Raw genomic sequence first — 14,619 nt, 5'->3', positions numbered from 1 at the left:
TTTCAAGAGCATATTTTCGGGAACTAGACCCATTCTAATTATCCAAGACAGGTGTGTAATTACGGGAAAGTTCCCCAATTATATGTAAAAACCAAGTTTTTAGCTGCATTTTAACATGTCAAGAAAATAAAAAATTTGAGAACATCAGCGTTTTTATAAAAAACCGACCAGCGCGACCTCTAAGAAAACTTTTTTTTCAAAATAAAAAATACGTGTTTTTTTATCACAAATAACAATATTCTGATGTAGCGTGTAGGGTGTTTTTATGAACCAATATTGAAATACTTTTGTAAGGTTAGGTATGCCGAAATGGCCGCCACTCCTTTTATGTTGTCCGAAAAATGTCTCAAGAAAAGAATTTGTATTTCTTGCAATTCCGCTCTTTTCCAATTTTCCGACATTTTCTCAAAGAAAAAGGGCTACATAGTTTACGTCCTGCGAAAATTCGAAAAAAAGCGTACAGGAATTGAAATTTTTCTACTTTGAGAAAAGATTTAAATAAAAGAATTTATGAAATTCGACAATCTTTGTTGGAAATAGAGCAAAACTCAGATTTTGGTATTATTTCTGTGTCTGATCTGATAAGAAACTGATTGAATTTTTTGAGTTTTGCACAAATTTTAGAGATTCTACTTTAATGTTTTTTGCTGTAGTGTGATCTATACGTTCATAAAAAATTTGCGAAGAGATATTAGAATAAAAAACTTTGCATACATTGTAAGAAAATCGTTGTGCTAATACTTTTGTCCGGCACTATATTTGGAAAATTGTAGGAAAACAATAGAATGCAGTTGGGTAGCGATAAACTAATTATTGTTTGACACAGAAGGGGATGTGTGAATTAAGAAAAAAAAAATATTTTACAAGCATAAATTGCGTTTTTCATTAGCTACACTTTTTTCCAGTGGACTTCCGCGCACACGAATAGCCGTTTTTCGACCACGTCCACCAAAGTGAAGTTATATTCAAATGTCATCTAACCATAGGCAAAACAAATAAGTACGTTCCATTATTCGCAGTTAACTTATCAATGCATTTAATAAGTTTGATAATTTTCATAACACTCAAAAGGTGGAGAAAAATTGTCAAAGCAGTAACACAATATTTGACTTCGTATGCAAAAAGAAAATCCTAGGCATATTCACTTGAAATTGAACATACCTACCATAACGTAGCGGGCGTGTTGGCTTCTAACTTTTTGCTAAGTTCAAGAACTTTCATATAATTTCTAATAAGTATCATAAGCAAAGATAGAAAACAACACCCTAACAAAACTCCCACAACTCAAGCTGTGCCCTTTGCTCTTTGTGCTCTATCATTTTGTACACAAACCAACCCCATTTGAGTTTATCCCAATACCCTCATCAAGTAGGTTGCATTTTTGTTTGTTTGCTAATCCATAAACGTCACAAAGCAGTCATGCCCTGCTGCTACTGTTGACCTAAAAAATAAAAGCAAAAAAAAAACTTGTAAAAACCAGCACATCAAGCATCTCCAAACGCGACACAACATACCCTCTACCCACACAACCTAATGCACGTTACCAATGGCATAGCAATTTTCATTAACCATTGACTGGCTGTCGTCTTTTTTTTCTTTCATTTGTCGCCTCTTCTTGCTTCGTTGCTAACACTCTATTCCTTCAGCATTGCGTTTTCCCCCAAATTCTCTGCGTGCCAATGGTTGTCGGCACAAGTGTCAAAATTGACAGTTGCGACTTTCATGCTTAGCACAGCATAAACAAGCACAACAACAACAACAAAAATACCAACAAAGTTGTGGAAAGATAAGCACGAAAAGTAGATGTTGTGTAAACAAAATTGCCTTCTGGCAGCAAGCGAGGCGATGAGGCAGCGGAAAGTGTCGCAAGCCAGAGAGCGCGCTCTGGATGAGCTTTAGGTGCGAAACATAAGCAACAGCAAAATCAGACAGCAGCGCTAAAGTATGGGTTGATGTGGTCACACACCACCACGCGAAAATGGCTTAGCAGCGAAAGCATGCAATGTGGTGTAACCACGTGTTGATTTTGTTTTGCTTTTGCGCACTGCCAAGTCTTAAAACTTCGCTTTTTCTTTGAAAACGAAGCGATTCGACAGTTAAAAATAAAAAAGCAGAAAATCAGTGAGAGAGAGAGAGAGTGAGCGCTTAAAGCCTACCCGCAAAGCATTTTAACTACTTAGCATTTTAGTACTCAACACTTTGCCTTTCCTGTACTAAATTGAGTAACGTTTGATTAACACACCCAAAGTTCAGGGCGCAGGCGTCAGCAGGAAAGCATACATTCAGGCACTCTTCCTCCTATTCACGCCTAGTGAATAATAAACACTTTCGACAGCAGCACGAAAATTCTCTGTTTGTTGGGCGATGTAAACAAACGCTTGAGACACTAACGCACCCTTCGGATGCTGCTGCGTCGCCTTGCACAAACTGCGCTGCAGCTGCACGGCTATTGTCGCTGCTCGGCAAAGAGTGCTGCTTTCTGTTAGTTGTTGCAATGCTCGTAGCATTGGATGACGTAAAAGCAGCACAGCTGCTCGAATTGTATTGGAAAATTGCTGCTGTGGTTCGACGACTTAAACAGTGAAAGTTTGGACTTCGTAATGTCCTCTACTTGTTGTAAATATACAAGCATACATATATAAATACATTTGTATATCTACTTTAATCGTAAATAATTATCGAATTGTTTGTTTTTTTTTTTTGGTAATGAATTGAATTTTTCTTGTTGATACTCGCATGTATTTGAGGATGGTTGATAAATTAAAATATATGAATAAATTAAATATCAGGGAAAGACAATAGCGAAGGACGTATGCAAATATGTATGTATGCCTGAGTTGGAGTGAGCATATACTAGCGTATACTTTTGTATATTTGATATGAGAAAATGGAGGCAGAGTTTTGGATAAAAAACAATATTTCGACGCGAAATTGTAATTAAATGAAATCTTAAAAAAAAACATTATAAAAAAGTAAAATTAACCCCTCATGCTCATATACCCATTGTTGCGTATGTAACGTATACGCCACGTAGCACCACAAGCAGCGATTAAATACGTTTATTCGTACGCATGTTATTAAATATTTTTACTTATGCACATACACACACATATATACTACACTCTTTATGTATATAATAATTTTAGAATTAATTTCGAATGTGCCAACAAAAATTTAAAAAAAATGGAATATTAGTTTCTCAAATCATAGTCATCTCGTAACTCAATGTAATTTTTTTCATTTGGTGCCACACTAGTTTTTAACCGAATTCCAAAAAAGGAGGAGGTTATCAGTTCGTTGGAATATTTTTATTTATTTTTTGTTTATGTATGTTACCGCATAACTTCGGACCACGTCAACCGATTTAGATTTTTCGCAACGGAAAGGTAGTGTCTCAGAGGTGGTCCCATACTAATTTGGTTTAGATACAATCGTTGGATCATGGAAAAATTAACGGTACTCCTAAATTTTTATATGAGAATTGAGGTCGGTTTTTTTTTGCTCAAAAATTACTTATCTTATTTTGAAATCAAAACATATTTAGAGGTCTCTCAAAGTGCTCAAAATGTTCCATGTATTTCATATATAAAAAAAGCAATTTAAGTAGGGTAGCATTCTTGAACATCAATATTTTCTGATCCGAAAAATCTGGTTCTCTTTAGGAGACTTCCAGTAACAAAACCCAATTGTTTATTTAAAAATGTTTTGATACTAACGATTTTTTACTGAACCCCCCCCCATAGCATTGGGGTTTTGGTGGACTTATAAAATATAGTTCTATAAAAAATGGCAAAAAAAAACAGTTGGGTATTATTGCTGGGAGTCTCCTGAAGAGAAGCAGAGTTTTCCGATCGAAAAATGTTGATTTTCAAGAATTCTATACCATTTCTACGAAAAGCTGTTTTTATATATGTGACCTGGTCTACGGAAAGGGGGCTTAGGTGTCAAAATATCAATTTTCACTTTTTGGTTGATTCGGATGGAAGATGAGATGCTTTTTCACGTGGTGAAAAGCAGAAAATCCTAACTTGCTTAGAAGTGTACTAAAAATGTAGAGAAAGAAGAGTAAAAATACGACAAAATATAATTTATTGGTAATGAACAAAATACATTGAATTATAAGCTATAAAGACATGATTATACACNCATTTCCAACCCATAGGGAATGCTAGCCAACCAATACATTTACATTAGTGTTGCCAGATGATTTTTTCCAGCCACAGAAGACAAATACATAATTTGTCCCAAAAATACGGGATTAACAAATATTTAACGGGACAAACGGGAAATCAAGGATTTGCTTTAAAAGATGATCCATTTTAACGAAGTAATGCTCAGATTAGTTATAAGCAGGGAACGGATTTTTAGGACCTAAAAACCTTTAAAAAAGGCTAAATAAAATAACGAAATAGGCTGGGAAAGGCAAAATAAAATAGCGAAAAAGGCAGGAAAAGGCACTAGGTGTTGCAAAAAAGGCAAAACAAAATAGCAAAAAAGGCAGGAAAAGGCAAAAAAGCAAAATAAGGCACCTAATAGACAGAAAATACGAAGAACAATCAAAAAATACATTTATATTACAAGTAAAAAGAGAAAACTATGAACTAGTTTCATTATATGAAAAATTTGTACTTTGAATCTTTGACTATTTTATCCTTTCGGGTTTCTAACTCATAAAACTTTAATCTGTATAGTTGAAGTTGAAGTTTTGAAGTTTTCTGGCAGCATTTTCATTCGATTTTCGCGAAGAAAATCCTTGAATGTACTAAATGTGCGCTCGACGTAAGTTTATACAAGTGGAGCCCAATTTAAATATGGAACGTTTGAAACGTTTATATTCCTCGCCCTTTATAATTCTATCAACACCCCTTATTGTCTCCAAGCCTTCGTTAGCTGAGAAAACGGCTTTGAATTTTTCCAACACCAATTTGGCAAGAGGTCTCTGCGCTTCTATAAGCCGCATGGGCAATGTGTATATTTTTTAATCTTAAAAAAAAAATGTAAATGCTATAATCACTTTTTTAAAGGTAGAAAAGGCAAATATCTTAAAAAAGGCAAAAAAAAGGCAAATATCTTAAAAAAGGCAAAAAAAGGCAACATCAAATGTGTATATATGGAATCAGGGAAAGCTAAATCGTGGACATTCTTAATCGAATATACTCTATCTCTTTAGCAGAAAAAAAGGCAATTTCCATAAAATCCGTTCCCTGGTTATAAACTTATGATAAATTTCGTTTATTTCATGGCAACACTTTTTAATTTATACAAAAATAAGTATGTATCTAAATATATAATTGACAAAACCATAAAACCAAAATAAGAGATACAGTTGCGGTCAAAATAATAGCAGCAAAATTCTAAATGATGCTGTTGGCATTTTATCTATATTTATTTATTGTTAATAATTTTCGTTTAAAATATGGGTCGATCTATATCAGATACCATATAAATAAAAGTTTCAAAGCTTGTAAAAAGTTCACAAAAATGAATTAAACTTAAAAAAAAAAAATCATAAAAATTTCGATATTTTTAATTAGACGTCCCGGCAAATACGCGACATTTGGCAACACTAATTTACATAAAAATCTATTTGCAAATGTTTGTTAAGTCCACTACATATTTAACAGCCGATGCTTTAATATTTAGTACACAAAAATAACTGCGCTGAACTGTTTTCACGAGAGTGCCCTGAAGGGAAAATGCGGGTCGGTTTGATTTTTTGTTGCCCTCACCAGTTATTATTTACTTTACCACAGCTGCTTTCGTTTGCTGTCTAAGTTAACGATTGGTAATGTTCTTGCCTTTATGAAACCCAGTGTTGTTTTGTGATTTCATTTTATTTTTGTGCGATTTCGTTGAGAATGCTCTAGTAAATGATTTGATTTCAGTATTTTTGAGTTCGATTGGTTTTACTACATATACATATAAATAATACTTACATACATACATACATAAGTATGCACGTAGTCAATAATGAAATGTCTTTCAAAAGCACAATTCCAATAATTTCAATTCAATTATGTAAAATACGTTACACGACCGATGGACAAAGTGCCAGTTTTCGGAATTTACATAAATACCCTGCAGGCAAGTAGAGGGTGTCCCAGCCAAAAGCTTACATTAGACACTAAAAGAATTTTATTGACATCTTTCGCTTGAAGCTTTATTTGCTCCATGTTTTCCGATTTTCCTATATATGTACATATGTATGTAGGTGTTTCGGAAAACTAGATATTATGTATAAGCCATTTTCAGTTAATTCGTTCCAAACCACGTGGCGTTAAAACGCCAAAATTGAACAAAACCTCAAAATATATTCTTAGTTATTTATCTGAACCATTTCTGAGGGACGAAAGGTCTAGCATGGTGTCTGTACCGCCAAAAAGTTCTAACATCTAAAAAATTTAAACGTTATTGCACATCTATGTGGAATCCGAGTTCTTTAATTTGACTTCTCATTTTGGAAATTCGAAATAGCGTTGCAGATGTGATGACCTTAAAAAAAAATAGATGGCAACCCTAATTAAAAATATTAAAGTTATCCTAAAAACCTCGTTTGACATCAATATTTCGATATTTCATTTATATAGCTTGTTTATAAGTAAAACAAATTCGACCCTTCAAACAGGTGGCAACCCTCTTAAAAGTGTTTTCAAACTAAAATCTGTTTATCGTCTGGCAGCGTTATACGTATTTCAATTCACTAATGAATTAAGTTGAATTTGATTTTTTAAGCGGCAACCCTCTCAAAATTTTTTTTCGAACCAAAATTTCTTCAGATATTTTTCGCAGGACATTGTTATAAATATATAAAATAACTGATGAATTAAGTTGAAATTTATTTTTTAAACACATCTCCATCAATAACCATCGTTTAGTAATTCATTTAATTTATTAAATAATTTTAATTTAGCCTTTTAAACTGGGGCAACCCTCAAACACATCAAAAATATTTTAAATTGTCAAACTAAATATTTCTTAAAACTCTTTCATTGGACATCCATTTTTAATATTTCATGTAACTTTGGAATAAAATAATTTAATTCGACCTCTCAAATATGTGGCCACCCTCTTCAAAATACTTTCAAACTACTACATAGCTTCTTAAACCTCTTTTGTCTGACACCTATATAGTGGATACCTTATTCACTTACCAAATTCCTTTAATTAAAATTTAATTACATTTTTAAACATGTGGCAACCCTTCTACACGTAGTTAAGATATAAAGCTTTTTCAAATCCATTTCGATTGATACCCTTATTGGAACAATTGACTTAGCTTTTTAAATAATTTGAGCCTAATTTCATAACTGGTGGCAACTCTTTTCGAAAAAGTAAAACTTTATTGAACATCCGTACGGTGGCAACTTTTTTCGAAACCTAAAGCACATACACACACCAAGCGCTTTAATTTGACATCTCATTTTTGAAAATTGGGCGAACGGTACAGACGTTTTGTGCTGAAGAAAAAATCCCTTCGCGTATTATATATGTATATATATACTGAGTACTTGGAATCGATCCTGAGTATCGATCGGAACAGAGTATTTTTGAGTGTTCAGTACTTTCGAGTTCTTTTGTGAGTACTGCTTACTTTGGAGTACTCATTATCGATACTTCTTTTATTTATTTAATGTTTATATTTTTTTATAAAAGTCTAGCACTTTACCTAACCAGCGCCACATAAATCCACATTTCACACACTGAATTATGATAATTCAAAAAACTTTAATATTTGCACCGGAATATTTTTAACTTTTTACTCAGAATTTTTAGAAAAAATTGAGTTTTGTAGCTCATAAATTTTAGTAGGTGAAAGTGCGAATTTCAAGACGCCAAAATGTCACTTGACTTAATCAGCTCACCACAAGTGCATGCATGTATGCCTAAGTGTCACGATTGAAATCGCCGAAAACTGAAAAAAGAAGTCAGATGAGAAGATGTGGTGATCTACGAAATAGCAGCCATAAATTCTATCACTGCAAGTTATTGTTGCTTTTTTCCATAAAAAAAAAAAAAATTGCCTACAAACGACTTCAAGTTGATACAAGAATTGTTGCTAGGCCACAGACAAAAAAAAAGTCATTGAATGATTTTTATGGATGGAATTTAAAAAATAAAATATTGTTTAAGCTAAGTATTTGATTAGTAATAAAAATACATATTATTCTCACCATGCTCGCACAAAATTAACTTGCTCAAATAATTTACATGTCAATGCTTACGCACACAAATACGTACATATGTAAATAAATTCTGCACTTTTTCGTTATCAAGCGCCACATCCTCTAGCCACATAATTTAATAAAAACATGCAAATTCTAATTTTGTGGATAGTTCATTAAAACTATTTTCGTTGCTGTTATTTGCATACTTACAGTTCATAGGATAGCTTGCACGTGATTAACTGCATTAATTTTCCACTTCAAAAAGAGCGAACAAATAATGAACAATGCAATCGAAAAATTAATACACACTTTGTGTATAACAACTGTGTTTAAGAAGGCATAAATATATGGGTTTCAATTAAAATGTTTAATGGCAGTTATGCAATGTCATATTTGAATAAATATGTACTTTACCTTACCAAAAATGTTGGTGGAAGGCACATAGCTTTAATTAAATTTTAAAATTTACGCACTACTTTTTATGGAACGTGAGCAAATTAGACGAAATGATTTGTTTAGTGTGGAGAATTTACTGTTTTGCGGCAAAATGTAAAGTATCGAGAACTGGAACAGCTAGCATTATTTCAGCAATACTGGCATCAAAAAATTTATTTATGAATTTCCATAGTCACAAGAACCGAAAGATATGTATATATATTTTAAGTACTGTAAATGCTATCTTTAGTTAAAAAAAAAAAAACGGAGAAAACCACACACATTTAACCGGTGAATGCGACCTAAAAACTACCTTCCGCGCATGTTTTAAGAAAAATATAAGTTCAAAAACGGTTTCCTTATAACAAAAAACCCCTTATAGCCAGGGACCGTAACGGTATGATCTTTAATTAAAAATCACTGTTTAACCTTTAAAATTGGATCTCTATTTTTCCGAAAAAATTTTAAGATTGCAATTTTTTCGACCAAAAATAGACGTTTCTTTTTTGGATTTTTATTTATTTTTGATAAATTTTTGTTAAATTTTTCAACGTTAGTTTTGATTTTTTCCGATTGTTTTATAAACGTTATTTACTTATTTGATTATTTGGATCAGAAAAGATCTGCAGTCCCAATTATCCCGGTTAAAAATTATCCGAAAAAATAAAAGTCCAAAATAAAGTTTATTTTTCATAAAAAAAAAAAAATTAAAATCACAAATTAAATTTGGCCGAGAAGATACAAATTTCAATTTAACGATTATTCTTGATCGAAAAAATAAAAATCAGAAAATAACCATATTGCAATGAACTAGAAATATAAATCTTAATCAGGGCTATCACAGAATCAATGATTATTTTCAGAGACATAACGAATACATAAGTAGAAGTAAATTCTTCATATTACGCGTTACTTATATATCATTTTATGTTGAATTTCCTTACAAAAAACAAAAGAAAAATGTTGAAAACCCGATTACGAATGCTACTGAACGAATTCTTCATTCACTAATGAAATAACTTTCATTGTTATTTTTTTTTAAGCACGAGAATTTCCCAGTATCAAGTAGGCTGGCTGGCTTTAACGAACTATTTTGCAGTGTTAAAGGAATGTTGCAGTTTAATTAAAGTGATATTCAATATTGCATTCCCCGAAGCCGTAATAAATAAATTTAAAAATCACAGGCAGTCAGTTTTTATCAATTGATACGCACACTCGTAGATATGTATATCTGAAAATGTACAACAATACTGTACTGCATTGTTGGATTCAAATCTATTGCAATCGTAATTGTTCGCAGCTCTGAATGATTTTTGCGAAACATACATACGTAAAATATACACACATATTATGTTTGTATGTATTAAAAATGCCATTATGCAGTCATTTGCTTAAACTTTGCCATTGGGAATTTTTTTCAGCAATGCGTAGAATGTGGTTAATGGCTAAATTCGCAACGAAAAAAACCACCAACCATTTTGTGTTCGTGTCAAATTGAGTGCATATGCTGAGAGTAGGTTAATCGACACAGCCGCTGGCTATTAATTTGTGCACCAAAATGTACAAACGTACATATACCCATTGAACCTCTGCTTACGAGCGTATAGACTCGTGTACATACATACTTGTAAATTTGTGTGTTAATAAAGTTCTAATTAAAAGAGCGCTGAGAAGCACAAAGGAACTTTTTGTGCTGCGCAATAAATTTCATTAAATTTAAATTATCAATTATGTTCATATCTACAAGCTGAAACACTAAAGTAAGTAATGCATATGTATGCAAGCCTTTTTAAGTTAAATGACAATGCCTGGCATTCAAAATAACCCAAAAGTGGCACATATTTTTGGGCGCATAAGCACGCGCGCGCGTACATAAACGCGGACTTAGCCTCCCTCCTTTCGTAGTGTTCGTAGTGTTCGAGGTGTACGTAAGTTCATGGATCGTTGAAGATTGTTTAAAAATAAATGCCATTATTGCACATTAACGCCTTAAAGGCAATGCCAGAGCATACAAAAAGCGCAGTGGCGAAACTATGAGGAGCCCAGATGGGGCAAACATAACTGTGCAACGATACGCTTCAGCGTGCAATATGTATATGTCTATGTATGTATATGTATGCATTAGCAAGTGAAGCTTCATAAGTAAAAGTATCTAGGTACATATTTATGTATGTACGAGTATGTCGGTAAAATGTACATTGAAGGCCACTGAACAAGGCAGGGCACATCACGCGCAGCTAATGCTCACGGATGTGGCGCGAACGCGCAGCGAAAAGGCAAACATTTTCAATGAAGTAGAGTTGAAAGACACTTGAGCGATTCTGAAAGCTTCGCATAGTCAAGCATAGAAGTGTATGTACACACGGATATACTTATGTACATTTAATTGGAGCTATCACTGTAATATACATACGTACTTATGGTACACATTTACTTACATACATAGACATAGTATATGTATATGGGGCGTTCTATACCAAAATGGACGGGGCTCACACCTCATGTGTTTGATTTGTTTCAAATTTTTAGGGTTGATGGACAAACATAAATGATAAATAAATATGAAATTTGAGCTTGATTAATAAATTTTTAAACTTTACAGCACAAAATCAAAAACAAATCGATTTAAATATATATTTTCAAAAACTTTTTTTTATCAAAAAATTTGTATGTGAAAAATTTTTCAAGAAAGAAAATTTTTAAACACTTCTTTTCGTAGAGAATTTTGATGTGTGTACGTGTTATTTTTTTTTTTTAATTTTTTTCTCGCCCCGTTCTCGAGATATTTGGAAAACTATTAAATCGATTTGTTTCTGTGCGGTAAAGTTTTTAAAAATGTATTAATCAAGCTCAAATTTCATATTTATTTATTATCTATATTTGTCCACCAACCCTAAAAATTTGAAACAAATCAAACACATGAAGTGTGAAACCCGTCCATTTTGGTATGGAACGCCCCCTATAATAAATACTCCTTGCGCAGGCAGTCAAATTGATAGTCATCTTGGTGTGTAAAGCATTTAGCCAAACAGCTATTTAACAAGCTAGGCAGGCGAGCTTTCATTTTTCCATTTGAATAGCACAAATTATTTTAACACTGATATGAAATTGAAAATCTTTTAAGCAAAAATATACATATGTATGTAGTGTGCACGCACATGCACGCTCAGAAAAATTGCGCAAAAATTTCGCATCCTTAATGGCAGCAGCAACTTAGAGCTAGCGATTTATATGTTGGAACATATCTATGTACATAAACATACCCGGCCATAAATACTCTAGACAAAGCCCTCATTCTGCCCAGAGACTTACTAGATTTGCTTAACTGAGACTTTCTCGACAGTGCCAAAGCAGTTTCAGGCATGGAAATACCTTCTACAGTTAATCTATTACGGCGCTTAATAGATTTTCTTAACAATGTTCTCGCCCAATAGAATCTAGGCAAGACCTAGCATACAACAATTAATCAGAGATAATCACTTCTGACGATGAACAGCTTATCTCAATAACTGTTATCTCTCGTAGTGTCTAGCATGACCGCGCAATATCCTGATTTAAGTAACCAGTTCAGGTGCTAGATAGATTTTCTCTAGTGCGCTTACGTTGGCAGCGCAAGCATAGTATCTGCCATGCGGCAGCCTTAAACTGGTAACATTGACGGGCATTTAGCATAGGTTGTCCAGAAACAAGTTTATATTCTTAGTGACTCGACTAGCTCCAGAATAATAGTTTGACATAATCATTAGTTGTGAAGATTACCTTAACGGAGGCGCTTTTTAGCAGTGTCTGGACTAACTGTATTCTACAGCATCCTACCTACGGTATCCTGTTGCTGGCAAGTTTTTTCTGACAATAAGTTTCTTGATACCGCCGTGATAAGCTCTGACAAGTGACAGCCATACAAGAATAAACAATCAGGACACTGGGTATTTTCTACTAGAGATTCTCTAGAAAAAAGTTATCTTTCTTAGTTCCCGGACTGGCTCTAGCACTTAACACTTTGACAAAGGTTTTCTAATCACCACCAGGACAAGCTCTGGCAAGCCGCTGCGATAAAAATAAAAATAATAATAACAAATTGGTGCTTAAACATACGTTAATGTTTGGCCGAGCGTCTCCTCCGATTTGTGGCGTGCGCTTTAATGTTGTCTCACAAGGGGGAGGGATCTACAGTCTTACGCCGAATCCGAACGGCGATTGTATTTTTAGCAAAACCTATTTTGCATGGCAGAAATACACTCAGAGGTTTGCAATGGCATGCCGAGGGGCGTCCACTATTAGTACAACAACTTTTATGTTTATTTTTTTTTTTCAATTTTTCATGTGGGTCGGAAACCGGGCATAACCCGAAGGCCAGCGGAATGGTAGCACACACTGCTAACCACTAGACCACAGCGGTCGCTATATACAATGGTAAATTAGGGACACATCGATAATTATTTATTTATCGAAATTTTCCGGTTTATAGAATCGAAGTTTTGGAACTTTCGACGTATATCGAGTTATCGAATTTTCTAGGGTTATATAAATACATCAAGTTTTCACTGTTTATCGGTTTATCGATGGATATCGAGCAATCTAAATTAATCGAGTCATCGAAATTTATAGTTATTCACAAATTATGGTGATCGATATTTAAATTTATATCGAGATATTTATGTCAATTTCTGAGTTATCAAGATTCATCGAGTCATGTCGAGTATCGGGTTTTATTGAGTTATCGGATTTAAGTGTTTTTGAAATTCATCGAGGTATCGATATAAATCAAATTATCGAATTTTATCGACAATCTGGGACGTACCTAGTCACCTCCAAGTCCTGCCAATGTTCTTTAAAGATATAAAAGCTGGTAGTCCTGTTTTCGTTCCAAAGCAGGACATTTTCCGATGAGTAATTTTGGACCTTATCACTGAGGGAAAAAAATGTTTGAATTAAAAAAAACGTGCTAAATTTAAAAAAATACGCATATGAAAGAGCACCAACTCAAAAAAAAATTTAATAATTGAAGCTCAACGTCAACTACTTCTCACTTTNAGCTAGCGATTTATATGTTGGAACATATCTATGTACATAAATATAACCGGCCATAAATACTCTAGACAAAGGCCTCATTCTGCATCGAGTTTTATTGAGTTATCGGATTTTAGTGTTTTTGAAATTCAGGTATCGATATAAATCAAATTATCGAATTTTATCGAAAATCTGGGACGTACCTAGTCACCTCCAAGTCCTGCCAATGTTCTTCAAAGATATAAGAGCTGGTAGTCCTGTTTTCGTTCTAAAGCAGGACATTTTCCGATAAGTAATTTTGGACCTTATCACTGAGGGAAAAAATTTTTGAATTAAACAAAAACGTGCTAAATTTAAAAAAATACGCATATGAAAGAGCACCAACTAAAAAAAAATTTAAAAATTGAAGCTCAACGTCAACTACTTCTCACTTTTTTTAAAAACTTCAAAGCGCCCACTGTGCGTCTGCGCTTTGAAGTTTTCCATGTATTTTACATAAGGAAAGAACATTTTTTTCATACAATTGCCATCAAATCGTTGAAAATAAATATTTTTGGCCAAATAATTAATTAAAAAACCTTCAAAAAACAAAAAAAAAATGATGCAAACATAATAGCAATTCTACAAAAAATTGTTCTTCATACATATGTATGTACATATAAAATAGATGGGAAATTTCAAAGCTCTGTGGGCACTCTTATATATTAACCAAGTTCAAAATAAAAAATACGGGTCTCCTTATTTTCGATATGCATCAGTTCCAAGGCGTGGCTGGTAACAAAAAAAAGTTGGAGCACCCTAACGTACATATACACATAGCGTAGTGTGTATTCAAGGCAAAATTATATTTTTTATAAGTGTACTTAAGAGGCAATGTATTTATGTACATATAAGTATGTATGTGTAGTATGAGGCCAAAAGCCCATACCAACACGTACTCCATACAAGTCTCTCAACAGACAATCAGTTTTGTCGTTGAATTGAAAAATCGAATGTGTAGCAAATGAGA

The sequence above is a fragment of the Rhagoletis zephyria genome, unplaced genomic scaffold, assembly GCF_001687245.7.
Source record: "Rhagoletis zephyria isolate East Lansing unplaced genomic scaffold, Rhagoletis_zephyria_1.1 Rzeph_scaffold_00929, whole genome shotgun sequence".
NCBI lineage: Eukaryota > Metazoa > Arthropoda > Insecta > Diptera > Tephritidae > Rhagoletis > Rhagoletis zephyria.
This window is presented reverse-complemented; position numbering follows the sequence as displayed.